Here is a 22,350-nt window from a genome sequence, read left to right as displayed (position 1 = left end):
ACCCAGCCACAAGGAAACAAAAGATGTTAATCGTCACAGTTTCTGGGTCATTAAAGTGACTCGCCCAGACCTCTGCAAAACCCTGCGAAGAATCGCAGCAACGCATGATCTCATGTGAATGCAGCCTTAGTCTGCCAAAAAAGCACTTGACTACACTGCTGCAGTAGACGCCTGCAATGAAACATAGCAACAGGCAATAGCGTGCAATAGTTAATAAGTTAATTTTGAGTCTTCTGGTTCTAATATTTCATTAATATTTCAGTCCCCCTGCAAACATTGTGAGATATTATGCTTCTATTTTTGAGCTGGCAAAACATAAACTGCAGCCAGTAAAATTCCTGCTTTATTAACATTTTGACTGCGGACTAGATCTTGATCCAGCTCCTTTGAAATGAGTATCCTCTGCTAAGATCACTAATTGACAGCTGTGATGCCCCAGTTATCAGGATAACTGTCTCACCCCCGAGGTTTTCTCTTGTGTCGCACGTGTTGGAACATAACTGAGGTCAGTGTGAGATGAGATCATTTCACTCTATTCTTACCGTTTCTCTCGGGAGCTTCAAAAACAGTCCATGGGGTCGGTATTATTATCTCTCTGAACTCATTCCATCTTTCTGTCACTGACAGACGCACATGCACATAGTAGTACACGGGCATATTGATCGTGTGAGATGCTCTGCGGTGTTAGGTGGCCTGCTTTAAGCCATCACATTGTCAGGGGTTGCCTGGTGTAAAGTTACCACATCCCTGCATCTCTGAACACAAGGTGAAGGGGTTAGGATGAATAAGTGAAGCGCTCAGTCCCTGAGGAGCCCTGGCACAGAGACACACACTATCATGTAACACCTGCAGCACCACAGCTACTCTGCTAGTCTTTGTGCTGTGTGCTGCATGTATCCAGTTGTGATTTAAAGGTAGGCTTGGTAATGCTGAGTGACTAACAAGAGTGCACTAGATTTTAAAAATGATCCAACCGAAAAACCCAGCCCAGTGTTGCCAACTCGTAGCTAGCAGCACAAGCTGCAGATTAGCTCCAAAAGTCCCTAAATCTAGAGAGAAAGTCTCCAAGTCAGCAACACCGATCGTCCATTCAGGCCTCCCTGCAAAGGCACTGCCCCCAAATTATCATTATAAACATAAACATATCATAATGAATGTAAACAATAGTTTACAGTATACAGTGCATGCAGGCAGGCAGGTAGGTAGACAGGATGGTAGCCCGTCCATTGGACGAGTTTATTACAGCCCTGCGACAGCCAGCAATACCAGATTTTTGTTCTCTTTTTTTTTGTCAGAGCATTTGATTTATTGATTGCTGTCAGGATGTAATAAGAATTTCAACAAATATAACAAAAATGTATTTAAACAGCACTACCAACCTTACCTTTTAAAGTGTGATATAAACACATTTGGAGCTACTCACAGGTAGAAGCAACCCACTACATGTTCAAATTTATAGTTTTAGGTAAATTAGCTCTAAAATCTGTTTAATTGAGCTGGAAAATCTGTAAAGAAAATGAACCGATGGAGGAAATATATTTACAGGAATGAGTCCGGGGCACTCTCAGATGTCTGTAGAGTAAATAGAGAGATATAAAATCAAAAACAAGAAACATAGAACATCTTGTGCATGGACACAGTGTTTCCCTGGCTAAAATTATAAGACTCTAATCTCCCTCTCTTAATGAGTGTGATCATGTTCAGCTTCTTATTATAAATAATACCAACATTATAGAGACCCCAGACGTCATTAGAAGCATTTATAGTCGTGATCAGACCTATATATATTAGGGCTGGGCGATATAGCCAAACTATTTTATCACGGTCATTTCATATCTCGATAACGATGTACAGTATATCACGAGATAACATATTTTCTGGTAATTCAATAAATAAATAGTCTAAATGAAATAACCACATGGTAAAGCCTGAGTAAAGTACTGAGTATTTTATCATTTGAAGAACTTGAGTGCAAATTGAAGAGTTTTAAGTGAAATCATAGAAGAAAAAATAAATAAATACAGGCCTATCCTATATCGCGATAGAACGATATAGAAAACTATATACGATATACATTTTTATCTCATTTTGATGTCATATATCGTCATATTGCCCAGCCCTAATAGATACATTTGATGCACATTTAGTCTCATCTAGCATGTCTAAAGAAAAAAAACAATTATAGTATAGCTATAGTGTATAAACTGTCTTGCCTAATACAGACATAAAGTATATTACATTGTTTCTAAACTAAAAAAAAGAATTGTTTCATTTTATATGTTTAACTTTAAGGCTATAACATCTCATTCAGAAGCACAATTATAATGATGTCCCTTGAAGAATATGCCAGCACAGAAGAAATTAGTTTCACGTAATAGGGAATGGAAAAAAACTCCCGTGGGAACAGGTCCCTGAACTCACCTACCTTTGTTAGAGAGTTCACGGTGAAGACAATGAGGAGGGAGATGACATGTGACAGAGGTCCCAGGCTGAATTCAAACCCAGTATATCACAGGTGTATAATGCGATGGACTCTTAAAAAGCTCTTGTCAGTGCATGCCACTGAAGCACAATAGTTTAACTATTATAGCTATATTATCAGCCCAGTCTATAATCATTATCTTCGAGCATTAGACAGCCTCATATACCTTACACATAATTATCCCATTCAAAGAACCTCTCACCCTTCACTGTAGAGAGAATAAATGTTACTCAGCCACCGCAAGAGCTCTGTCTTCGTTCTTCTCTCTCTCGAGCCAAGTCTGTAAAGAATCAGTGGTCTCCCTCGGTGTGTTTGCTGGGAGCCGTGCAGCTCCACCGTGCAGACGTAGATCAGTTTTCCTCAATCTTATGCAAGAAGAAGATCTCTGTGTAGCACATGTCAACAGTGTCGCAGGCCCATTCCTTGTGCTTACGTTTGCTCCTTGTGGTGACTTGCAGGGGTTCTAGGTCATCTAAGCTCTGCTGACACACTGGCTCGCCACAGAAGATAAATGGCTGATAGAGCTGTTCATGCACGCACGCAAACACACACACACTATGTTTTTAGTGTCTTCTAAAGCAAGGAGAAGATGAGAGCTGACTTTGGCTGGTGACAGGATATCTGACATTGAGACTTGAGGGAATTCTCTGAGGGTCTGAGTGTGCTCACTGGGGAGGAAGGTGTAGCATGGAGAGAACGAAGGAGGAAGGGACACTGACGTAAAGATTGGAAAGAGGATATGGAGTCCGCCACGTGTAAATACCCTAATTTCTGCTGACGACTGGGATATACTTAAAAAAAAATATTCCGTATGACGGGTTGTCTGAGCACGTCGGTAGGCAAAAGTGTTGTTCTGAACGCCCACATTCGACGGCTGGGTGAAAAGCTGACCGTCATAGAAAGGGGCGAGACGTGATAAACGGCGAACATTATCACCTAATCTCTCTTGGAAGGCATTCATAGTGTTGCACTCATTTGTTCAAATGAAATGTGAGAGAAATAGTTGTGTAAGAATGAAAAAAGGAGATTTCGAAAGAGAGAATTGCTTTCTCATCTCCACACAGCAGGTCAATCGCTGTATGAAGTAGGCGTAAATGTCAGATTGTTCGTTTTGGAAAGTTGTAAAAATAGTCTGATGCTGCTCCTCCAATTCAGACATTGGAAAGGCGCGGGCAGTACTTCTGTCGGAGTATACTAGCACGTTTATATGTGGGTATTATATAATCTCTTAGTGGATCTTATTCCTCAAGGATCGTTTTCATGCATTCACACAGTATGGTTCCACCACGTCAGTATGTCCACTGACATAGGATATGAGCTATCTTGCTTGGGCGCAAGGGTGGGGAATGTTCTAAGAAATGTATGGAGAGGCGTGATTGCAAACTCTTCAGGCTTCTGTCTCAACTCCCCCTTCCTTCCTGGCTATATTTAAGCAGTTCTCGTTAAGAACAAATGTGTCCTCTTATCCTCTGGCACAGGCTGTAATTTACTTTTTCTCCTACTAAAGGGCTGGGCTGTTTTTAGCGCAGTCTCTGAAGGTTACTTCCACAGTCCCTCCCTCCACCTTGCAAACACCTAAGAAGATTTCTGGGTTGATTTTTTTTCCTTTTCTAACTTTCTCAGATACTTAACCTTTCGCTCAGGGAGGCCTGTCCCAGTTCCCAGCTCTTTTTGTTTTTTGGCAGAACTTCTTTTTGAAGACTGCGCGCCCCATCAGGGAGCATAGGTGGGAAAATCTCCTGACTTCTATTCTGCCTCACTTGATTTTTCTCATACCAGTACAGCTCCTGCTGGCATGATTAAACTCTTCACTTGTTTCCTTAAGCCCTGCCACCTCTGTGTTCCTGATAGCACAAGGCAAATGGACACAGCGTACAGTGGGAGTTTGTGTTGACGTATCTTTTCAAAGAGTAAGCCACTCTCTTTTCTGGCAGTGCCCTCCGTCGGCTGCCGCCATGTTCTCACCCAGTCTGTGTTCTCAGAGGAGAGGGCCAAATGCCCTTTGCTGCCTGCCAGTCAGACAGCTCTCCAGCCACGGCCCCTTCTATTTCATCCTGTCTCTTCTTTGTTCGTTCTGTCCTCCTTTTGTTCTATCCCTTTCTTGATCTCTTGGGATTTAGCGCTGGTAGTGGTGGTGGGCTCTGGGGTCAGAGTTATGCAACCCTGGGATTATTTCATAGGACAAATTGAGTCAGACAGGCTGAAACCGCAGTGAGTAGGCCAGGGGTTCAAACACATTCCTAAAGAGACGAAAGAATACACTTCAAATTAGAAGCTGTAAGATTGAGTCTGTGTCTCATGTAAGGATTTATTTGTTCTTGTAAATGATTTACCTAATAACTGTGTTTGCTGGTTATATAACTACAACCTTTCTACTGGGGGTGGGGAAAAAATCGATTCACCTACAGTATGTATCGCGATTTTTATTTTATTTTTCGATTTTTAAATAAATTTTAAATGCCAGAATCAATATATTTCCTTCATTTGAGTCTATGCGGAGGTAAAAGGAAGTTACTGCTTTTATTGTTGTAGTCAGAGTTACACAACGTCATATCCGTTCCGTATACGTCAACCAAAATAAACCGCAGTCAGCCGTAGCAAGCCGAAACGAAAAAGTAGAAAACGGCGGAGGGTCGGCTTGGATACGACCCACACCCTCACATATTAAATCCAAAGTGGTAAACACTACACATACAGTAAAGTATGGAAACACTTTGCGTTTCACACATTGCCAGGAATAGCAGAGCTAGACATCATGGCTAAAGCTGCATGCTAACTCTGTCATGGACAGGAAACGTTGTTGCAATGTGTGGTCAAGCCAACTCGCATATCCATGGTCAAACGGCCGACGCTACAACTGTAGAGCACCCATATACTGACATTTATATTAAATACAGTCAAACAGCCCCGATGGAGCTGACCGTGGATGTATAAAGAGAACGAAGCTGACGGTAAGAGCTAGCGTCGGACTTGGCGAAGTTAGCAGAAGTATACACGTGTGACTACGTCTGATTTTCAAAATAAGGTGTTAATAAAGGGAACCGTATATGCAAAATACACATATGGAAATAAGATTGATTGGATTATGTTCACCAGAAGTATAAAACATTACATGTCCCTTATAAATTAAAAAGAAAATACCACTAATTTGTGAGGGATATGTCTTTATTCTTTGATTTGTAGGTTATTAATAATGCCTGACAATGACTGATATATTTGCCTTCATGACATCTCTGACTACATAAATGCTGAAGATCAAACATTTAAATTTGATCAATTTAGATATATATAGTAAAAGTTCCTAGAAGTATATGATTTAACTTTTTCCTAGGTCTAGTGTTAAAAAAAGTTAACAACAATTGCAATAAATCGTAATATCGAATCACGATTCTTGTAGAATCACAATATTTAAAAATCGCAATACATATTAAAATCGGCACCCAAGTATCGTGATAGTATCGAATCAGGAGATAGGTGAATCGTCCCAGCCCTACTTCCTACGCCTTCCTCCTCTTCACTTTTGGTGCGGTTTGCTCTGACAGTGTCCCTTGGTTTGTGCATACAAGGACAGATGAGTGGCACCTGTGGCCCTACTCTGGCCAAAGTCCCAGGTCCCTCGGCATTCCCACACACACACCCCTCTATCACTAAGGCTTACTGGGTCTAGTTTCCTTTGGCACCAGAAAGTGACAGAAAGAGCGCCACAAATGATAGGTTGATTCAGAGAGGCCTGGCTGAGGCTTCTCACATGCACGTCCATGCTGGTTGTTGTGCGTTATCCTGCATATATCTCATATGTCCAACCGGCTTGATTAATGCGTTGGCCATCACCTCGCTCGAACCCTATTCCCTGATGTGTTCACAGGCTGGGCTGGGCACGAAGTAATTATGCTAACATTTCCAATCCAATTTTGAGTGGATTTGAGTGTAATCCAATTACCTGTATGTGATCCATTCAAGCTACAGCCCATTTTACAACACTCATGCATTTTATGTATCGTTTATCATCAAAGTAAAGTGTTATTTGTAGTCATAGTTCAGCTATATACAATTATACTGAGTGTGAAAGTGAGTGTGTGTATATTGTATGTCGCTACTTGACTTACTGGAGATGAGGGGTCTCGAACAGTCCCAGTAAATACTGTCGTGTCCGACACATCACTGGTGACGCAGGACAATGATCTAAGCTGTATCTTCTCTCTCTCTCTCTCTCTCTCTCTCCACCATTTATAACGTCATCCTTCTCACGCTGTCCCAACACACTGCAGCAATAACCTGCCCCTGTCATTTACCCACGAAATGACCTCAAACCCCAGCCATTAGCACATTACCACAGAGGCCCATTGCCGCACAGTCGTCACAATCACAGAATGTCATTAACACATTCGCAATCACCTCCTCCACTTTCACACTGAAAATGCTGCAGTGTGACTGTGGCATGACTGTTTTCCTTTAGGGACATTTGTCAGATACACTGCTGGGAACCATTTGTCCTTCACAACCAGTATAACTACTGCTGCGAATTAACACACATCCTCCAGTTGCACTCTGTATTTTATGAGCTTTGTCTTTTTTATACTGACCTCCAGAGACTCCTTATTTATGCAAATGCTTAAAGGTTCTCTATACGATATCCAAAGCATTAATATAGCAGCAAACAACGTTTTGCTAAGTAAAGATATAGTGGAGTAATGTCTACCTGAGCAGAGAATGTGCTTTGTTTATATGGCCGGGCCAGCCGTGTGTGCTTTTTGTGCATGTCCGTGCATGTTAGCGTGCCCCCACTGGCTAGCGATTACAGCTGATAACGCCATCCCGACCGACAATGCCGTTGTGGAAGCGTAGCGTCCACCCTCCGGTTCCCCCCCAGGTTAACACCGTTAGCTCTGTCTGCACTGTTGCCGTTGCTTTCACTGTTAGCGCCGTTAGCACCGTTAGCTGCAAGCCGCCGGCTCAGCATTATCTAGACGGTAACCCGGTAAAGCTGTGCGGAGTCAATAGAAATCCTCCCAATCTCGCATTTAGCACCTTTAAACAGAGATTTAAAAAAAAAAACTACTGTCATTTTAACTTGAAATTTTTTCTCCCTCAACTCACTTGGGAAATTGAAGGCCCAGTTTCTTGGAATTCAGGAAATTATGTAAGAAAGACTTCCCATGCCACTGGTCAGACTAACAATACGGTTTCCTTTGTGAAATGTGGAGGTGGGAATTTTGCAAGAATATATTTAAATTGTGATAGAATAATGCAATTGTCTGTAATTGCTGCAAGTAAAATGGACAAATCTAGGGCTGTCCTGGATACCATTTTTTGGGCTTCAAAACGTTGTTCTTCAGTTCTGACTGAATGGTAGGGGAACCCATGAATTTAACCTCTGTGGGAGTCGTTAGCAGGAACATAGAAACCACTCAGTACAATTGTGCTCGTAGGTGTGACGACGTAATCAAGGGTCGTTAGAGTCAGCTGACATGTTCTTCTGTCTGTCTGTCTGTCTCCATCTCCCCCGTTTCAGTGCCGCTGCCACACTACTGTACACACACGCACCCACGGTGTACTGTATGTAGACTAGAATTAATTTTATTCCCTTAAATGTACTGACTGTTTATTATTTTTTGCCTTGTATATTGTTTTATCACACTAGATTCAGTAAGCAAAAAGCTATTTCAGGCAGGTGATGCTTCAACTGTATATTTGTGTATTTCAAATGTATTCATTTTATATCTATGAGTGTGCTAATGCTAATAGCAATTTTGCTAATACACCCATCTGGTTCTGATTCATTATATTTATAAAATGAATTAGTAAATGAACAAAAAATTCTGTACCATTCAGTGTTATCCACTTTAAAATAATGTGTACACATCCACCTCTTCGGTATGTTTTGGGGGTTCTCCAGCTCAGCTGCCTCTGTATCTTTATGTCTGTCTGGTATTTTTCCACTGAATTTGTTCGATGAGGTGGCGGGTCCTTCATCACAATGGCTCAGGTTCTTTTTTTGTGGTATGTGTTAAGTAGCGTTCACCCTTCGTCCTGCCTCCTTCCTCCTTCCTATCATCGTCCTTTACGCCATCACACACTGCAGCGCTCGCTGTGCTCGGAAAATTCCACACTGCAGCAAAGAGAGGGGAGGAAGCAGAGCGAGAGAGAGAGAGAGAGAGAGAGAGAGAGACGCAGGTGGGATGAGGGAGGGAAGGCATGAGATATGCTTGCAAGAAATAATCAATGATGTGAGTTTTTCAGATATGTCGTGGGAGGAGGAACATGTTTACACTTTGATTGATGCAAACACTGTGAATGAGATATGTGAGAAGAGATGTGTGCATCTATAGTAAGGATTAAGTGCATATGCAGACAATGAGGGGGAAACATTGCATGTCACTAATGCATTAAATGCTGAACTATTTTTTGAAGATTATACCTCCACTGCATGCTATCAAAATAATGAGGTCAGAGTTGTAACTTAGATGATGTGCTACATTATATGTAAATTTGTTTGAAGAGGAAGGAGGGAGAGCTGTTTTTATGCAGAGAGATGGAGAGTAGTGAGGGATGGAGGCTTGCAGCTCTTTGGGTCAAAGTAACCTCTGCAGAAACGTGCATCTATCATCACGTGCTCTGAGAATAAGCAGAAAAGCACTGCAGTACCCCGATACTACTGCTTAAAGCTGGCACAAATACAAACTCTGCAGCTGCAGCTTTAATCCACACCCCCTCTCACAAACATATACTGCTTTTAACATGACATACATTACTCACACAGATCTATGTATGCCTTTACTTTCTTGTATCTATTCAAACACAGCAATGCTCATGATTAAGGCAATTTAGCAGTGTAAATATATGGCCATCAATAATAAAGCAGGTCCATTTATTGCATAAAGGTTGTGTCATAACCTTCATCTGGCACAGGTTGTTGGATTTACATTAATATAGAAACTTAAACATGCAATAACTTATTTTTTGGCCACTCGGGTCAGCAGAAACAAGTTGAAAACACAACATTGATATACATATTGTTAACTGTTAAGCTGATGTGGTGAACTTCTTAGCAAACAGGCGCTTATTTACACATTACGCAGTTACGGAGCAACACTATCATATATGTGGAATTGTGTTTCTGACCACCTGGTGAATATACGTCCAATATTCACTTCCTTTTAGCTCTGTTTTTGGTCTCCACCAACTCCCTTGGGAAATGTCTGGCTCTTTAGCAGCTAAATGTGCCACTATGTTCACCAGCTAGTTGCTAACTTTGTCTGTCTGCTGAGCAGGTAGTGTACAGTGTTTTTTTTAGAGCTTCTTTGCTGAACAGCTGCCTGTTGTGGCCAAAAATAATACTTTGAGAGCCGTGAACAGTGAGGTTGTGGTCCGTACCGCTAAACAATCAGTAGAAACTTATTATAATGCCATTTGATACATTGTTATTATACCCCCGCGATAACGTAGTCGGGGGTGTATAGCGCTCCGCGTGTCCGTCCTTCCGTCCGTTACACTTTTGTTTCCGGAGCAGAACTCGGAAAATATTTAACTTAGGAACTTCAAATTTGGTAAACAGTGTGGTCTAGTTGTGCTTTTTGGGGGTTAAAAGTCCAGGGTGCCCAAATGTTTTGAAATTTGGGCCAAAGACTGTGGGGTCAAGCAGTGAGCGGGGGTATGTGAGCCATGCTCTCTTTTTCTTTTAAAGAAATATTGATTATAGCCGCTTTAATTATACTTAATCATCCTGTATTCAAAGTAAACATAACTCACACTAACTCAAACAGACTAGATACCAATGTGACATGGAAACAGACTCGGGGCCACAAAACAGACGTCAGAATGCTACAAATCAATCAACCTGCCTCAGGGATCTGTTCCATACAGATTGATTCGAAACAACTAGCCCAATGCGTTATTGATCAGCGTCATGCAATTGGCAGATGGAATGACAAGTGGTTGGAAAGTTGGGGAAGATTGTGACACGTGAATAGGAGGTGGCCCACATTTTTGGACACTTCAATTTATAATGTCCTGAGTGCCGCTCATTCCAGTTTATAGCAGTGCTGTTTTAGGCTTCATTTAATTTGCAAAGAGTGACTCGTGCTGCAGGGACATTCAGGTCTGCTTTTTTGAGTCAGCACTTTCAGGTTTGTTTGGGGAAATTAATTGTGATGCAACAGCAGGAACAGAGCAGCATCTATGAGTCAGATACACACTGAAAATATACATATCTGGAGGATATCTACAAGACTTTATATGTTCAGTGGCCTTATTATTTTCATTTTGAGCCATCTTGTTGAAGTGCATGTGTAAACCACCTTCAGGTACAACAAAATAAATCCTTAATATTTAGGAACTGAAACTCAAAGACTGACAGTTAAAGATGGTGATGTTGAAGATTGCAACCAACTAAGTACCCACCCACTCATTCCTCCCTTTCCAAAACTGCGGTAGTGAGAGCTGCCGAGTGCAACAGTGGTAACACCATTTGCCTTGCTCAGATGCCATCCTTACCGTAATAACAACGGAAGTCAGACGGTGGCTGGCGGTACCATGTTTTTTCATTCTGCGGCTCACGTTACCACAGTTTAATATGCGGGAGAACTATGGTGGCCTGCAGGTAAAAATACGAAAGGCTCTCTTTAGAGCCAGTGTTTGGTTTGTCCATTCTGAGCTACTGTAGAAACATGGCTGAACGACATGGCGGACCCGCTCCCTATGTAGATATGAAGGGCTCGATTCTTAGGTTCAGGTGATTATACACTAATGAAAACATAGTTATGAATATTATATTCCATTTCTGCTAATAGATCCCCCGATATCCTACACACTGTTCCTTTAAGCAACTAAAACTCAAGTTATGCCAGATACATTTTTGATATTTATCTACCTGAAGGATTTGTACATTGCACTTTAATGACAAAAAGAGAGTGAGGAGATAAAAGATTTCATAAGACATTCTTCAGCCTCTGAGATTATGTTGTGTTGCAAGTTGGAACCAGATCAAAAATAGAAATAGCTGTTGGACTCCAATTGTGAGGCAATGTGTGTGCTTATTCGCATCATGGAAATGCTGCTCGACCTCCAGTTTACTGCTGTGAATTATTCAAACTTCAGTCGTGCTCTGAAACTTAAACAGCCAAGCTCTTGTTACAGTTAACCTTCACAAACCAATCTTTCTGTATCAGTCTGTCCAACTTTTTTTCAGAGAAGCTGTCTGTTAAGAAAAGGGAAATGTTTGAATAGATATTGATGTCATTGTGTATTTCTGCATGGCCTCTGACTAATGGCTGGAGTCTAGACTGGGCAACGCTTCAGGGCTCTCTCACATTCTCTTCTATTATAAGTGTAGAGAAGTCTAAGCAAAGCAAGGCAAGGCAAGGCAAGGCAGCTTTATTTGTATAGCACATTTCAACAACAGGGCAATTCAAAGTGCTACAATGTTCAGTGCAGACTAATGCAAGCACTCAAGTACTTTAACTCGCTTACATTTACCCTGATCCCTCATACACTCTGAGACCCTGATGTGAAAGTAATAAACATGCAGCTCTGGATCACATCCACATATTGCATCTCAATAGCAATTCCAAGTAATGTAATACTGGGAACGCTTCTGCTTTTGGATCAGAAATGGTATTTGGAGGAATGCATGATAGCTCTGCACTATAACTCTTTCCTGTCAGCAGCCCTGGGAACACATGAAGCCAGACCTCCTTCTTCCCCCCTAACTCACACCAGAAAACTCTGGGATGGCATTTTCAAATAGATTGCGAATGATGTGAATAATTTCGGCAGTGAGTCACTCAAAGTCAACAGAACCATCTGGACAGTGTATTAAACAACTCATTAAAGGGCTCAGCTAAGAAACAGTGGCTGCACATGGCGGCAGGTTTATGCACTGCAAGATTAGAACAAAACTCTCGTCCCTTATCTGTTACACTGACCTGTTGATGAATATCCACTTTCTCAGGCCAGCCATCGAATGCAACAGCAGAGTCAATAGCAGCCTAGTCTAAAGTGCTTTTGACAGTGTGAGATATTGATGCTTCCTCACCATGATAGCACTAATCAGTGGTATTGAAGTACTGACCGGTCAGGTCACTAATTAAAATCAAACTGGTGTGGCGGTCAGGTTGGTTTTGTCTAAGTTGGTACCATAGTGACAGCTGTGGTCCACATTAAGGGATCCAAATACCAAAGCAGCCTGAGTAAAGTTCAACATTTTGTGAGTCTTACTGAAAGCTGGACCTACTCCAGTCCTTGCCTGTCAGCACAAACAAATCTATCTGTATAGGAGTGGAGATGAGGAGGCTAACAATGTCCCGTGCAGGAATTCAAACAGGTTTTATGGCCTAGTCAGTATCTCAGGAGTTTAATTTGTCTTTATTGGCTTAGATAAGGCACCTAATAAACACTGAAATTGCTTTAAGGGTGCTTTCATAAGCCAACATTTAGTCCTCTTTAATCGAACTCTGGTGCAGTTCGCTTGGGCAGTTGTGAATACAGTAATCATACTCTGGTGCAGACCAAAACAACCAGTCCGAGACCGCTTGCGAGAGGGGGTCTCAGACCGTATGCAAGTGAACCAAAACACAGGCTGCCTTGGGCATTTGTTGAGATGGACACGGGTGAACAACAGGTTAACATGAGTGGGAGACGACTGACCTGGACTTCTGCAGACGTCCGAGGTTTGCTTGACATCTGGACCATAAAGAACATACAGAATATGCTCAATAAAATCAGCAAAAATAGGGACGTTTATAAAGTCACTCGAGATAAAGATAGAGGAGAAGGGATGCGCAGTAAATCAAAGAGAAAAAACATCAATAGCAATATATCAAAGTCCGCGATTCGCTGCATAAAAGTGGCAGCTCTCCAGGCAAAAAAGATAAATTCACTCCTTCGTACACTCCCCTCAGCCAATTATTTTTTTATTTGGCCTGCTTTAATTTGTGCACTGTGAAACCGAACCAGACTGAGTAGAGAACGAACCAAAAGTATCAATTTCACATTCACTAGCTGTTAGCTTAACTGTTTATTAGTTTTTTAGGAGCAGTCTGACAAAATAAAGCTCAGCTACATTCAAGCACCATTTTTGTCTGGTGCAGCAGATTTATCTGCTCACCCCAGGTTGGTAACAAATAAGATCCATTCTTAATCTCACTTGTTTACCAATAATTAGCAGAATGCGAGCTTTGTGCAAACAGTGTCATTACGGATAAAGACAGTGCAACAGATAGCTACAGCAAACAAATAAAATATGGTGGGAAGCTCTGACAATCTGAGGCTCGACAGTCAAATGCAGAACAGTAACATTTGTAATGCATGAAGCTACTAAACTTACTGTATATTTTCCTTTTCACAGCTTTCATATTTGCTCATGATTTAGGTTCTAATTTTATTTTTCCAACAACAGATCAAATATAAACTGCAATGTGAAAGATCTGGCCAGAAATTTTGTTTAAAACGTTCAAAAAATTCACAAACATTATCAACAAAATGTGAAGAGGTTACAATGTTGACCTTATGTCAAAGACGTATGTTTTGTGTTGCAGAGATATTTACTGAAATGAGCATGCTAACCAGCTAGCCCCGGGCCCGGCCCGCCATGTCTTGTTATACCACTTGTACCTCGAGAGCTGATAGTGAGTCACTGTAGCGTCCAGTCTGCCCTCATGAGAGGATGAAGAAGTGGAGCTGTCCCGAGGGCTTGTCACGTTGAAGATACAGGGTCTGTGTAGGTTTTGATAGTTTGTTCATTGGATTAAACCCAAAGTGGCAGAAATGAGAATCTCACTTTGCCAGGAGGAGGCTGGTGCAGCGGCCCGGGAGTATGACCTTCAGTTAGTGGTTAGCTGTGGCAACTAGCATTCAGCAACAGAAAGTTTGCTGATCCAGCAGGGATCAGATCCCCCCGGCGTTAGGGTTCGTGCTGGCTGAATTTGTGTTGCTACAGCTCCGCTAACTGAAGGTTTGTCTCCAGGAGCTGCCGCACACTCTCCTCCCAGCGAGGTAACGTTAATCTAGTGGTGGCGGGAAGGACGAAAATAATTAACAAGTCATTTTCTTGTTTCTACCACTTTGGATTTAATCCAATAAACAACACGGACCGTACAGCCCACAGTAGACAAATATGCCCTCACTAACCTGACCATACAGGAACCTTCACCCCCCGTCACACACACCTTTGGCACAGATACTGTTCTGTTTTTCTATTATTGTATATTGCTCATAGCATTCTTCTCTATTTTTATTGTATATTGTACATAGTGTTTTTTCTATCTGTATCTATTGTATTTATGTCTTATACTGTGTTTCCTTGTCAACGGCACTCAGAGCTGAAGGCAAAGGAGGAATTTCATTGTACAGGGAAACTTGTTTTTAAATGTGCACCTGACATGACAATATAGGCTGATGCCAAACGTCGTGAAGATTATAATTAAGATAACAGTGTTATTTTTTGAGTAGCTCAGCGTTTGAACAGTTTGGTTGAATTTTGCATATTCTTGCCCTGCTGTTAGTTAGTAGTTTGTTTGTTTTTAAATAACCGATGACTTTAAATTTAGTATGTATGGACCCATTATAGAGCTGAAATGCTGCCTCATATTTCTTTGGAGCATGTGGCCGTATCTTACACACTGCGCCTTTAACCTAGAGTCTCCTTATTTTGATTGTCAGGGTGAAATTGGTTGTGAAATCTTGGCTGTGTGTTTGTGTGCAGGGGCCACCACCTCTGAACAGCCTGTACTCACTGTCAATATAATGTCATGGGGTTTAGATACAAGTTACACTTGACTGTTACATAATACAGCGAGAGCACACACAAGAACTATATTCACTCCTTCCTCTCTCTCAAACATCTGCATATGCACATACACATACACAGGCATGCACACACACGCCCAGGCTGCATATTCACACACACACACACACACACACACACCACTGATATGTGAGGGAACTCCAAAACCCTTACATCTGCAGACTGAAAACAAAAACACTCCCTCTGTTCAGCCACGTGAGGAGGAGTCTTGATTCTGACTTTTAACAGATGATGTTTACTCCACGTTTCCTGGAAAAAAGAAACCGGGTGTACAACTGACAGTGAAACTGCGGCGAGGACATTCACGGTCATGACCTTTTCTGCCTAAAAAGGGACTTAGTTGCACTTTTCAGAATTCAGTTGTCACAGCAAAAAAACAAAAAAAACAAAGCCAGCATTTCATCTCCAACGCATTAATCTGAAGTGCCGGGACAAACAGTACTCTTTGTCCCAGATGCAAACTAAACCCCTGACTTAACTATTCTTCCACTTTCCACTCCCATTTCATCCTATACAATGTCTTCAGGATTGAACTTTAAAACAATATGAATCTCCAGGAGTTTAGCTACGCTGTAGAACGTGGGGAACAGTAATTGTAAGAGTTTTAAAGCTCAGTTTTGCTCCTTCTAACCATTAGTATTTTCATGTGACCCTATGAACTTCAGTTTCATGGAAGTCCTTGAATGGTAAATGTCTCCTTGCTCTGTTTGTTTTGGGCTGAATCTTCAGCGTGCATGAGTCCGAGCTCAATCTGAATATATATTTTGTGTGTGTGTGCATGCATGTGTGTGTGCGTGAAAATCAAAATATTATGGTTCTAGATTTTGGCAGTCCTAGTTGCCACGTGACATCCTGTGTAACACGTGGCGAGCAGGAGGAGTGGGTTTGTTTATATAAATCAAACTTTTTTTTGCCTACTCTCTTCATGCTTGGGTCATATGGAACTCATTAGTGTACAGTGAGCTGCAGGGAGAAATGCAGAGCTGCAAGTCCTGCACACACACACTCCTGGTTAAAATCATGCCATTTTGACTATTTTATTCCATTTTAAACCTCACTCCGTTTCATAGTAAATCCCCCCAGACTGCGTTCACGAGACTAGATTTGTGAATTTTAGTTCAGAGGCGACAGGAGTTGATGTTTGCGTTGCTGTCTGAGAAAGCCGCAGGGAAGACACCAGAGATAAAGCTGCTCATGTTTCTGCCTGATGAAAAACAGACTAATATAGGCCATGAGGTTAGACGGTTTGTTTTGTTTATTTCAACAGTCTCCACCCACCGAGCTTTTCAGACAAATGTTTACCCCTTACTTTGTTAATAAGCTGCATGAGTGCTTATTTCACCACCACAAAACCAAAATTAGTTTGTAATGTGTTTTTTATTGAGTTGATCTGTGGTAGGCCTGTTTAGTTTAGCCGTGTTGACTGGGTTGAGAGGCACAGTGACTGCTTGGCTTTAAACTTGTTACCACAGAGCTGGTACTGAATGTTCATTTGCATGTAGTTGATTTGAATATCAATAAGGGGGAAGAGAAGTTGATTAATTCCTTTTCGGGGAAGTGTGCTCTGTGATTTAAGAGCTTACATTGAGCCTTGTTTTTTTGTATTTTGTGTGTTAAAAAGATGGGAATTTTGAGTTTACATCTTGCTTCGAGTTATCCCTGTATATGTGTGTGTGTGTGTGTGTATCTGTTACTTTCAGGAAACCATATGAGTGATGCAGTCTGCTCCTAAATAGTGGAGGTGTTGACAGCTAGTTGGACTGTGTGTATAGAGAGAAGTCACAGAACAAGGATTACTGTGGCGAGAGGGGAACTTTGTTTGGTTCAAAAAAATAACTATTTGTGTGTAGCAACAGACTTTCTTCCCTGCATTATCCATTAATGTTTTGTTTAATTTAGTACTGGTTATTTGTAAAAAAAAAAAAAGGAAGTAGGAGAATGTGAATTTAGATAAAGAAAACTGTACTTTCTTCCTTTAGAAAATCAAATGCCTTCTTGTTCCAAAATGTTGGCAGTTATTTGTAGCAAATTCCCGATACATGCGTACGGACAAGAACAGACTTTTTCAGTGGTCAAAGTTAACGCGATAATAACGAGTTAACGCAAATTTGTTTTAACACCACTAATTTCCTTAACGCAATAGATCTTTCAGAGGTGGTATTGCTATCATATGAAACTAGAAAGCCTAAGAAATCTATTGGTACCAACCATCATACTAGCTTGTCACGAAGGTGACTAAATAACGCTCCAAACTTGCGCTAAATTATGGTGAGGAAAAACTGACCTCTGACCTTAAGATATGTGAATGAAAATGGGTTCTGTGGTTACCCACGAGTCTCCCCTTTACAGACATGCCCACTTTATGATAATCACATGCAGTTTGGGGCAAAGTCATAGTCAAGTCAGCACACTGACAGCTGTTGTTGCGTGTTGGGCTTGAGTTAGCCATGTTTTGATTTGAACATATTTTTTATGCTTAGGTATGCAGTACCTGTGAGGGTTTCTTGACAATATTTTTCATTGTGTTGTTAATTGATTTCCAATAATAAATATATACATACATTTGCATAAAGCAAGCATATTTGCCCACTCCCATGTTGATAAAAGTATTAAATACTTGACAACTCTCCCTTTAAGGTACATTTTGAACAGATAAAAAAGTGTGATTAATTGCGATTAATCATGGACAATCATTTGATTAATCGCGATTAAACATGGACAATCATGTGATTAATCACGATTAAATATTTTAATCGATTGACGGCCACCTCGAAAGCGTGATTTCAGAATGATATTATAACCTATTAAGATGGACATTGTTTGAAATGAGCTGCTGAGCAGATTTGCAGGATGTTGAAGGGTTTACATAAAAACACGAGCACGAGCCATAGATAGCTCAGTAATTGCCAGCGCCGATTAATTCTGGTCCACTCTGGTCCGAGAGCGACACTTGCCATGCTTTGACTTTGGCGGGGAATTAGATGTGACAGGTTGGCCACACAGGATGTGGGGCAGGAGGGGGTGGGGCGGGGCTGTCTGAGGCCAGGCACGTGGAACAGACTTCGTGCGGCGGCCTGGAAACTACCCAAAGGCTACATGCAGACAAGAACCTGGCCACCAAGATCCTGAACATAGAACCTGACCCAGTTTTCCCTCCAGGTCTGGAGGAAATCCGAGTTTACGGAGCCAGTATCAATGCACAGCACCCCACTTTTAGTTATTTATCGGAGGTCAGGAGTCAAGGTAGGTAAGGTTGGGGAGGGTGGACATATTTTGGCAGGGTGTAGGTGTGGAAAAAATGTGCCAGCAGAGCTTTAACAGACCACCAGACAGGAGCCACAGCAGCTATATATAACCTGAGGCAGACGTGTGATATGTGTCCTGAATGAAATAAAGGACAGAGAGGAAATCAAAGACTGGGCGGACCGGCTTATTAGTATGCAGCACATCACACAGTTTGTTAAATATTGTAAGCTAGCATTACACTTCTTTCTGGAAATGGAAACCCTACTTTCCTAAACAAGTCTGCATCATATCCTAACCTACCACAACGCAGTAAAACCTTGACTATCTCTTCCCACACTGCTCACATACACGCTGTCCTCTCGAGACCGTTCCCATGGTGATGTGCTAGTGCGTAACTGGGATTGATCCGCTGGGTGTAGAAACTGGGCCATAACACAGTGGAAGTTCAACACGTTTCATTATCTTCAACACGGGCATGTGAGCAACGGCCCACACAATAGCCAGAAACATAAACCGTGTCAACTCCTAGTGAATTACACACGCACGCAATCATTTTTCTTTACAAATTCTCCATGCCTGAGGTTACAGAGTGACATGTTCTGTTTACAAACAGATATCCTGTGGGGTCCCACCTTGAACAAGACCCAGCCCCTGTAGATTCAAGAGGAAACAATCAGCTGCTTCCTTCAAAGTGGGTCAGAGTCTAGCTTGTTGTTCACTGACGGGCTGAAAGTGTCCAGCTGATAGCATGGTATTATCTCCAACAGTATAGGGAGGCTGCAGCGGCTTTAAACACTGCAATCATCTGGTGTCAGACATCTTGTGACTGCAAGCATGTATCTGTTGTTGGAGGCTTTCCTGCTCAAAACACCAGGGACAGTATATGTTGGCACAATGCCATAAGTTTATGCATGTTCTCAACTTTCACTCACGTGGATGTACACATGGAGTAGATCACACTGCACGTTTCTGCAGCGTCAGTGTTAAGTGAACGTGAGTTTGCGTCTCACTGGGATATTTACCAGCTTGTAGTTTAGCCAAGGTTGCATAAATGCATCTCCAGTTCTCCTACCACCTGTGACCTGGGGGAAGTTGGTTTATTGGGAACAGCCAGGCTAATAGCTTTTCCCCCTCCGGCCTATTGGGCTTCAGGAATACACGTGAGGAATGTGTCAATGTACTCGAAGAATCTGAAGTCGAACGTGTCAGGTTGCTTTGGGGCTCTTACAGGCCGTGGTTTGAAAAAGTAAAGGAACGCTATCACCAATGACTTTGACACATCTAGGCCTATTTCAATACTAGACATGCAGTAGTTGGGCAGGTTTAGCGTAACTAGCATTTTGATTCAGTGCAGTATCTTAACTTTTGTTTGTTCATGTGATCATTTTTCTGAAGATTTAAGTAAAGCATCAACTTAACCTTGAAGACCATAAAGTGGTGCAGGGATGACGTATTTTTGTAGGCCAACTCAGAAGTTAGAATCTCCCTGCGTTCCCTCGACAAAAAGCCAATGGGATTTTTCCGTTGGGTTTTGGATGATTTGGGAAAATAAGCTCTGTGGCAAACAAATGTTTATGATACTTACACGTTTTGTTCCGTCAAATAATCTCCACAAATGAACAACACTTTTATGATTTTTGAAGCGCAAATGCAATCGGCAGAAGTAAAAAGCTAATGTTAGGCTATAAACGAACTACACCACAGTCGCATGGACGTGAGTATAAACAACGAGGCTGTAAAGGTAGACGAGTCAGCATGATGACGTTTAGTAGTCTCATTTCGCCACTTGTTAACAACTGTCTTTTTTAAGACACGTAAAAGCTTCAAAATTCACCAGTGGGATATTTACTAACGTATTATATATCGTAGAAAACGTTACAATCTCTTAAGCTTGCGTTAACCACAGACCTTATTTCGGGAATCTAAAAAAAAAAAACATTAAAAAAAAATATTGACTTCCAGAAAAGGGAACCTGAAGTGCGAAAATGCTAACTCATTTCCGGGTTTTAGGACTCATGCACCACTCCCCGCCAATACTATCAGTCTGTGTAAAGTGCCTGTCTATTTTTTCACTCTTGAGCCTCTGCTTTTGATAATCCTTCCCTGTGTAAACAATACATAATAGTCTAGTTTCCTGACTCTTGGTTGCAGGAGGTTTTATTACCAAGCATGAAGGTTTCGATATTCACAAGAAAATGTCTGGCATCAATAAACAAAGTTTATTATCCCCTCAATGGATTATTTACTTATTGTATATTGCCCTGACTCATGTTTTATCATTGTATTTTCGATTTAACCAAACATCCTCACCCTATCCAGGAACTCAGAACCATTCATGTTCGTCACAGACAAAATTAACTGATGATATACAAATTATTTGTAGAATAAGGTGTCATTTGTGCAGCAATCTGCCTTTTATTTAGAAGTAAACACAAGTTAAATTGCACTTGTAAAAACAGAGACAAATGTTTTTTTTGTATTGTTTTGTTTTTTCAGGGTATGATTGGTGAGTTTTTATTATGTTTTCAGATGACAAACTGGTGTTTTGATTGTATTTTTATCATCAAGCAATCAGTTTCTTGTGATCAGATGTGGCTTTTCTTCCATCGACAAAGGGAAAGGCGGAACGAATGACATGAGAGGCGTGGGCGGTGGTGGAGAATGCAAGTAAACAAGGTTGTCCTTGACTTGGCATTGAGTGTCAGAGTGCCAGCAACACTCATCACTATCAGCACAGTCATTACCAGAGCAGCCCGTATCCTAAATGAGAGAGCATATAGGCCCATCCCCTTTTTGAGGCACGCTCTCATACACTCCCATGTTTCAATTCCTCACGTGTCTGGGAGTGAGGGGGAGGGCTTTTGGATATACTGAAAAATGGGATGTCAAGTTGGTCAAATAACACTGTTGTGATTTCCCCACCCAGGAATTTCAAGGCATGGCTCACAGCACAACTATTACCCCCCAATTTTGGCTGTACTGTACTGTAAGTCTGCTGTTTCCTCCTGGGGTGGAAGGAGCTTTTCAACAGCCCAATCATTGGATATCTACAGCCTATTCATGGACTTTCAGTGACCTGACCTTGTCTAAAAAACATTGCAGTACATGGCATGGTAAATAGTCACCCTGATTGGGACCGACTAGTTAGTCTTCATCTAAGGGGCGACCTCCGGGTCTGAAAAGTGAAGCCGATGAGGAAGTGCCTTAAACTTGCATTCTTAGTCAGCAGGGGGCGACTCCTCTGGTTGTCAGATTGTATAGAAGTCTATGAGAAAATGACCCTACTTCTCACTTGATTTATTACCTCAGTAACATTTTCCTAATTAGTGTTCTTCAATACCACGTGATATTCATTTAGTAAATTATGGTCACATTTAAAGTAAAACAGACAACAAATTAGGGTATGCTTTAGGGCATGGCAACCTTGTGATTGACAAGTTGCTACCACGGAGACCTGTCAATCAGGATAGAGGAGTAGTAGCCTTGTGATAGGTCAGGATTTTTATAACCCACACCCGATCCTGTAAAAATATGCGTCAATCGACCGCCCAAACCCGCTCCGCAAACCGTAAACTTTATGCATTAGCCTATAGTAGCACAATTGTCAGGACTGAGGTCTGAGATAAGGACAGAGACAAGCGTACTCGGGTGCCGTGGCTCACGTTGTGTGTGCATGTGTGCAACGTTATCTCACAGACATATAGTATTTGAAATGACCCTGACCTCTTGACTGATTACATGGTGGTGCTACGGAATGTGTTAAAATAACGTGCCGCCACCACGGCTGGTGTGTGTGTGTGTGTGTGTGTGTGTGTGTGTG

The 22,350-nt window shown here is 41.6% G+C and overlaps 3 long non-coding RNA genes across 3 annotated transcripts in view; 1 reads left to right on the top strand and 2 right to left on the bottom strand.

Moving 5' to 3' along the window:
• LOC141766983 (uncharacterized) overlaps window positions 1-2,647 on the top strand; it is a 14,431-nt gene extending 11,784 nt beyond the window's left edge. Inside the window, exon 4 of the long non-coding RNA XR_012593726.1 lies at window positions 2,293-2,647. This is a non-coding gene — a long non-coding RNA (uncharacterized LOC141766983). The remainder of the gene's footprint in view (window positions 1-2,292) is intronic.
• Window positions 1-22,350, bottom strand: part of LOC141766988 (uncharacterized) — a 40,087-nt gene that overhangs the window by 2,261 nt on the left and 15,476 nt on the right. The gene's annotated exons all lie outside the window — the stretch shown is intronic.
• Window positions 3,694-14,484, bottom strand: LOC141766978 (uncharacterized). Its single transcript, XR_012593725.1, has 3 exons — window positions 14,093-14,484; window positions 8,308-8,591; window positions 3,694-4,722 (listed from the first exon to the last, which is right to left on the bottom strand). It is a non-coding gene; the product is annotated as an uncharacterized LOC141766978 (long non-coding RNA).

The sequence above is a fragment of the Sebastes fasciatus genome, chromosome 1 (assembly GCF_043250625.1).
Source record: "Sebastes fasciatus isolate fSebFas1 chromosome 1, fSebFas1.pri, whole genome shotgun sequence".
Classification (NCBI taxonomy): Eukaryota; Metazoa; Chordata; class Actinopteri; order Perciformes; family Sebastidae; genus Sebastes; species Sebastes fasciatus.
This window is presented reverse-complemented; position numbering and strand designations above follow the sequence as displayed.